The following is an 8,280-nucleotide window of genomic DNA, read 5'->3' on the forward strand; positions in this document are numbered from 1 at the left end:
GGGGGCGGCGGCGGCGTATTGTGGAACCTGGCCTTGGGGCGGCAGGTGGAGTAAATCCGGCCCTGGATATAATACTTCCATACATAGGGTTCCTCTTGTAGAATGCCAATGCTGAAACCACTTTGTGACCTTTATTCCAAGTAAAAGTGGACACAAGATTATCACTGTCAGCCTGAGTATCCTGTAGTACACCACAGATCAGTATTGGCAGCAGGCATTTCCTTTCACAGATTAGTATGTTCATTTGTGGCCCATATTAGAAGTCCCAATTGTGGCTGCGGCCTGGTGTGGTTCACTGCAAACTGTTTTCAAAAAAAATCACATCCCAAAACTCAGGGTAATCTTCCTTTTAGCACAATGGTTGTGATAACACCATGTTCACAAGTATAAACAATAAAAGACCACCATAAGCAGCATATTTACCTAATGTGTAGAACTGTCAATGGGAATGTATTTTTAAAGATACACACACACACAAATAAGATCAGCTTGATGTAAGCGACTTTATCAATGCCTCTATGTATAGTTTGCAAATATTTACAGGAGGTAGACATATTTGCATATTCTATATTTATTCTCACACAATGGTTGGGCTTTACTGCTCACTTTGGCCTCATTCACACAGGGCGTGTTGCTCCATACAGCATGAGGGGCCGGTTGTTGATGCACCCAAAGCTGTGACCAGAAGCATGTGGGCAGCTTATTTAAATCCATGTAGACGCAGGAACTACTTTCAGCAGCTCTGACTGTACGGACCTGGATGCATCCCGTCTGCGTCCGATGCTGTACACCATCTGTGTTTCCATGGAGTTAAATCAGCTGCCTGCAGCCCATAGAGTGCAAAGGGCCATTAACACTGAATGGAGCATCATGCCTGTGTGAATTAGGCCTTTATGTGGCCGATTTCTTATCTCGGACAGTTCTGAAAGAAACAGACTTTGTCCTAAGTCCCCGAGACCTCCAAGTAACCGATCTACAAATATCTTTAATACGAAATAGCACGTTTATAAAACTGAAAGTCTCATCAAAAGTGACATTTATTGCAAATATAACAAAACTAAATGTGATCATACTGTGAAAATATACTTTAAAGTAAAACTGCCAAAACCCTTTAAGTTTTGCATAGAGTAAAGGTGCCCATACACTGCACGATTATCGTACGAGAATCGCGAAGTGTATGGAAGGCGTGGGACCGTTTCTAATGTCGCACGTCTTCCGTCGAACAAGCAGGCTGGAAAACCCGCTGGGAATCGTACGATTGTCGGCGGGTTAGTGGCGCGCTTGTTTGACAACTGCCGAACGGGCGCACACTGCCCGTTCAGCATTGCAGTCATCAGAAGCCCACCCCTCAGGGGGGTGGGCTTGCCATGATCACAGGTACGATTTGCCTGTCCATGATGGGCAGATCGTACGTTTTTTTTCATTACTTTACAACCCTCGCAAGACATAAGTCTTGCAAGGGTTGTAAAGTGTATGGGCGGCTTCAGGGAGGGTTATAATCCCTGGCAGCTTTTTTTTCCATCTGTGTTCCATTGGGGAGAGGAAAATCCTGCTTAAGTGAGGGAAATGCATGGTGGTCAGCAGAGTCACCAGAACAAGTGTCCCCATTGGAATATTTCCCATCTATTCCTGTTCTGGTGACAACCCAAAATCTCCTTTTCAGTAAAATGCTCTTCAGGACAACTAGAGAAGGCGATTCTGCCTAATGGGAACAAAGTAATTCAGCAAAAAACCTGACCGGTGTCCTAATCCCTCTCCACTGTCCAAAACTAGGGGGGGAAAAGTGAGGGGAAATCTTCCAATGGCGATATTTGTTAACAACTGTCCAAGATAGGATTTCGCTCACATTGGGAAAATATCCTCTCACTTCCTGTTGAGTCTGCAGGTGAGGAAGTAAAGGAAGATCGCCCTACTGAGACACAGATGGTGAGAAAAAAAGGCGGTTTTAACCCTGCCCTACTCCATCCAGAATGGACAAATGTTTATGCTTTTTTTGGAGGGGGGGGGGTGTTGATACATTCACAGGTACTCTATATATATATATATATAATGTATACTACATGGAGCAGTAAGTTTCACCTGCAGTCAATATTTGGTGAATGTCACATTTGCGGTTTTATAAATATGCCCCTTTTTTTAACCACTTCAGTACCAGCATGTCACACTCCCTTCATTACCAGGTAATTTCCCAGTTCTCAGCGCTGTGCAAGTTTGAAGAAGAATTCCTCCGTCACCCAACACTGTAACCAAATTATTTTGATATCACTTTTTTGGACAAATCGAGCTTTTTAGTGGTAACCGGTTTTTATATTCTTTACTATATAAAGTAAAACAGACCAAAAAAATTGAAAAAAGCATGTTTCTCTTACTTTCATTTATAAATCATAGTCAATAAAAAATTTCAGGACAGTATGAAAATCCCCAAAATGACCTCTTTTTTTGAAAGTAGACACTCCATGCCAGTATTGAGGGGGTTAAAGCGTGGAGCTTGGTAATGGTGCTTAAGATACAATACATGTGCAGGACATACACAGAGGGAGGAGTAGGTGAAGGGGTTAATGTACAGATCCGATACAGTGGGAGCATGGAGATGAAGGGGTTAATGTATCGATGTGCAGGATAAGGGAGGTGAAAGGGGTAATATATACACTGACCACAGCAGAGATAGAATGGATCTAACATAGGCAGGAGAGGAAGGTTAAATGGTTGAAACTTTTTTTTTTCTGCTGCTGCAGCTTGTTTCCATTAGTCAGTAATAAATGGATGACTCATCCGTTCATTACTCACTTTACTGACTCTGATGGAAGAGGAGGGCTTGGCAATATAAATATTGCCATGTGATCACTGTGCTAACCAATCACATCGATTCTAGGACACAGGTCTGGTCCAAACAGCTGCGTCTAAAGCCGCGGCTCTTCACTGTCTAATGACAGCAGGAGCAGCAGCTGCCACGTGTAAACACATGATCACAGGAGGAGGTACAGATACCTGCTTCCAGAACAATGGGGCAGCGGACTGGTATTTTTTATATAGTGGCCGGTCAGCAGTTGGTTAAACTACATATATTTCTTGCCATGTTCACATCAATTACAGTGGTTGTACTTCCCCTGCTGGATATGCAGGAAATCCAATATAGAAAACATACAGAGCCCAGTCTAGCAAAAGATTTGCTTGTGGACTGTGCAGTGTTAAACACAGGAGCAGGCCATTGCCCACTTCATGAGCGCTTGCAAAGTTGATTGGGATGAAGAAAAAAAAAAAATCACAGAGGAATTTGCAGGATGAAATAATTTTTTTTCCAAGCTGGTTCTGCAGATAAAGCCCATCTCCACAACCAGCTGCTGAAGCTTGCTTTGGAAATAAAGGAGCCACTTCATTCTTGCACATTTCTCCAATCAGCCATGTAGGCCTTGATGAAGAGTGTACAGTACAAAGCAATCCAGAATTGACAAATGGTTATGCTTTTTTTGGAGGGGGGGGGGTGTTGATACATTCACAGGTACTCTATATATATATATATATAATGTATACTACATGGAGCAGTAAGTTTCACCTGCAGTCAATATTTGGTGAATGTCACATTTGCGGTTTTATAAATATGCCCCTTTTTTTAACCACTTCAGTACCAGCATGTCACACTCCCTTCATTACCAGGTAATTTCCCAGTTCTCAGCGCTGTGCAAGTTTGAAGAAGAATTCCTCCGTCACCCAACACTGTAACCAAATTATTTTGATATCACTTTTTTGGACAAATCGAGCTTTTTAGTGGTAACCGGTTTTTATATTCTTTACTATATAAAGTAAAACAGACCAAAAAAATTGAAAAAAGCATGTTTCTCTTACTTTCATTTATAAATCATAGTCAATAAAAAATTTCAGGACAGTATGAAAATCCCCAAAATGACCTCTTTTTTTGAAAGTAGACACTCCATGCCAGTATTGAGGGGGTTAAAGCGTGGAGCTTGGTAATGGTGCTTAAGATACAATACATGTGCAGGACATACACAGAGGGAGGAGTAGGTGAAGGGGTTAATGTACAGATCCGATACAGTGGGAGCATGGAGATGAAGGGGTTAATGTATCGATGTGCAGGATAAGGGAGGTGAAAGGGGTAATATATACACTGACCACAGCAGAGATAGAATGGATCTAACATAGGCAGGAGAGGAAGGTTAAATGGTTGAAACTTTTTTTTTTCTGCTGCTGCAGCTTGTTTCCATTAGTCAGTAATAAATGGATGACTCATCCGTTCATTACTCACTTTACTGACTCTGATGGAAGAGGAGGGCTTGGCAATATAAATATTGCCATGTGATCACTGTGCTAACCAATCACATCGATTCTAGGACACAGGTCTGGTCCAAACAGCTGCGTCTAAAGCCGCGGCTCTTCACTGTCTAATGACAGCAGGAGCAGCAGCTGCCACGTGTAAACACATGATCACAGGAGGAGGTACAGATACCTGCTTCCAGAACAATGGGGCAGCGGACTGGTATTTTTTATATAGTGGCCGGTCAGCAGTTGGTTAAACTACATATATTTCTTGCCATGTTCACATCAATTACAGTGGTTGTACTTCCCCTGCTGGATATGCAGGAAATCCAATATAGAAAACATACAGAGCCCAGTCTAGCAAAAGATTTGCTTGTGGACTGTGCAGTGTTAAACACAGGAGCAGGCCATTGCCCACTTCATGAGCGCTTGCAAAGTTGATTGGGATGAAGAAAAAAAAAAAATCACAGAGGAATTTGCAGGATGAAATAATTTTTTTTCCAAGCTGGTTCTGCAGATAAAGCCCATCTCCACAACCAGCTGCTGAAGCTTGCTTTGGAAATAAAGGAGCCACTTCATTCTTGCACATTTCTCCAATCAGCCATGTAGGCCTTGATGAAGAGTGTACAGTACAAAGCCCTGAAATGCATTGGCAGATTGTTAGGGCTCGTTGCCCCAACACAGTTCACCATATGTAACTGCAGCCCATTCATTTTAAATGGATCCCAAACACAGGCAAAATTGCTCCCGTTTTGTTTGTTTTTTTTATAGCATTGTACCGCATATTATACATTGCACTATGGTCCGGTGTGCACTCTATAAATGCGTAAGGGTAACTTTCAAAATAAATGGCACTGCAACACAACATGCACTAAAACATGCATTACCACAGAGCATGTTATAAATATGTCCTCCTGATGGCGTAGAACAGCGTAGTGGTGTAGGGCTTCAAAAAAGTCATCTCCACACACAATTCAGATCTTCAATTAAACTATTAAGTTCAAAATCGTCTCACACACAGGAAATCAATATGGGTCTGGCCAGCACATATGCGTAACAATAAAAAACATTAATGAAAGCTGTAGAGCTGCAGCTAACGATTATTTTAAAAATCGATTAGTTAGCCGATTATTAAGTTCGGTTAATCGGATAAACCATAAAATAAAGTTTAAAAAATGGCTCCAGTGATAGGACTACTAGTTTGTATTGAGGTTGTAGTCCATCACAGGAGAAAGCTTGGAGCGGTGGAAGTAAAAAAGAAAAAAAAAAGATAGTGTGGTGTGCAATATAGTGAAATGGAAAGTGTAAAATTATACAGCAATCAATGCAGAATGGCACCGGCTATAGAGGACTACAAAACCCAGCAAAAGCACATTATACAGCGCAATGCAGAACACCGCCAGCTATAGAGGAATACAACAAATCCCAGCAATAGTACACAATAGCTGGCGGCATTCTGCATTGCGCTGTATAATATACTATTGCTGGGTTTTGTAGTCCTCTATAGCTGGTGGTATTTAGCATTGTACCACTTTATAATGTACTATTGCTGGGATTTGTTGTAGTCCTCTATAGCTGGCGGCATTCCACATTGCGCTGTATAATGTATTATTGCTGGGACTTGTAGTCCTCTATACAGCGCAATGCAGAATATCACCAGCTATAGAGGAGTACAACAAATCCCAGCAATACATTATACATACAGTGTACAATGTATTGCTGGGATTTGTATTCCTATGTATAATGTACAGTACAATGTAACATCAGCTATAGAGAAATACAAATCCCAGCAATACATTATAGAGCACCATGTGTGGGAAAGTGCAGGCTTACCTGAGCAGTCTTCCAGCAACTTGCTTCTGAGATTGGACCTGTCTATCAGCTGCTGTCATCCCCCCACCCCTGCTCCTCCTTACTACATCTCCCCGCGTGCCTTGCCGATCGTGGAAGGACAGGAAATGGGTGGCGGGGAGGAGGTGCGGCGTGTGGAGCATGGATGCGAGGGGGTCTGGCAGCGGCGAACATGAGGTGGGGAGGAGGTGCGGCGCACAGCGTGTGGAGCTGTGAACAGGGCCAACTGATCGGAAGCCGATTAATCGATTATTGAAAAAGTTGACAACTTTTTCAATAATCGATTATGTCGATTAGTTGTTGCAGCCCTAGAAAGCTGCACAAATTGTGAGGCAAAGTTGAATGAGTTGTCATTTGGTGGCTCTCACCCTTCCTGTGATCTAAACATGCTGCGACAACATGTTCCATATCTTCCCCTCCACCAGTGTATGTGACACACTGCCCCCCTGACATCTATGGGGAATTCAAAAGATTTGAAGTATGGTGTCGTTTCACAGAGAGCATATTTACAGGGTTATTCACTAAAGGGTGAAGAGTTTGGAGAAGGCAGCAGAAGTGAACAATCTAGGACAGCGGTGGCAAACCTTTTGGAGCCCGAGTGCGCCAACTGGATCACTAAACCATCTTATGTGTCTCAAAGTGCCAACCCCGCACTTAGACCCAAATACTGATGAATTATTTTAGAAAAACACTTCATACGACCGTCTGAACTAATTATGTGCTTAAATCTTAGACGTAAAATACAATACAAGAGGTTTTAACTACACTACAGAGTGACATGTACCTTTGTACTGTGCTAATGAGCAAAATGTCCCATTGCAATGTGTTACTAAGGTACATGTCATGCAGCACACTGCAAGGGAACAGTCTCTCTAAAGCTTGGAGTCAGTGGTGAAGCACCGGGGCCCAGTACAACTGTGACCGTTGTGACCCTGTTACTTCTGCTACTGACTTCAACCTGTACAAGGAACTAATCTTAGCAATACATTATATAACAATGCAGAATACTGTCAACTATAGAGGACTACATATCACAGCAATACATTATATAACAATGCAGAATACCGCCAACTATAGAGGACTACATATCCCAGCAATACATTATATAGCAATGCAGAATACTGCTAACTATAGAGGACTACATATCCCAGCAATACATTATACATCAATGCAGAATACCGCCAACTATAGAGGACTACATATCCCAGCAATACATTATACAGCAATGCAGAATACTGCCAACTACAGAGGACTACATATCCCAGCATTATACAGCAATGCAGAACACTGCCAACTATAGAAGACAACATTAGGGCTGCAACAACTAATCGACATAATCGATTATAATCGATTATTGAAAAAGTTGTCAACTTTTTCAATAATCGATTAATCGGCTTCTGATCAGTTGGCCCTGTTCACAGCTCCACACGCTGTGCACCGCACCTCCTCCCCACCTCACGCTCGCCGCTGCCAGACCCGCTCGCATCCACGCTCCACACGTAGCAACTATAGAGGACTACATATCCCAGCAATACATTATACAGCAATGCAGAATACCGGCAACTATAGAGGACTACATATCCCAGCGATACATTATATAGCAATGCAGAATACCGGCAACTATAGAGGACTACATATCCCAGCAATACATTATACAGCAATGCAGAATACCGGCAACTATAGAGGACTACATATCCCAGCGATACATTATATAGCAATGCAGAATACCGGCAACTATAGAGGACTACATATCCCAGCAATACATTATACATCAATGCAGAATACCGGCAACTATAGAGGACTACATATCCCAGCGATACATTATATAGCAATGCAGAATACCGGCAACTATAGAGGACTACATATCCCAGCAATACATTATATAGCAATGCAGAATAATACCATTAGCTAGAGAGGACTGAAAATCCCAGCAATACATTATACAGCAATGCAGAATAATATAAGCTACATACTGTGTTGCTCTGGGGTGGCAGCCTGATGTCTCTGGAGGGTTGTGTGGGCTCTCAGGTGAGTTGTGTGGGCTCTCAGTGGCACTGTGTGGGCTTTCAGGTGCGCTGTGCAGTTCTCAGATGAGCTGTGTCTCGGGCCTGTGCGTCCCAAAGGGGGTCTCTTCGGCTCTCGGGGGCTGTAGGTTGT

General features: G+C 42.6%; 1 protein-coding gene across 2 annotated transcripts in view; it reads right to left on the reverse strand.

The window, feature by feature from the left end:
* Window positions 1–8,280, reverse strand: part of MPPE1 (metallophosphoesterase 1) — a 32,765-nt gene that overhangs the window by 3,037 nt on the left and 21,448 nt on the right. The gene's annotated exons all lie outside the window — the stretch shown is intronic.

Source organism: Nanorana parkeri, unplaced genomic scaffold (assembly GCF_000935625.1).
Source record: "Nanorana parkeri isolate BGI_ZX_2015 unplaced genomic scaffold, ASM93562v1 scaffold255, whole genome shotgun sequence".
NCBI classification, from domain to species: Eukaryota; Metazoa; Chordata; class Amphibia; order Anura; family Dicroglossidae; genus Nanorana; species Nanorana parkeri.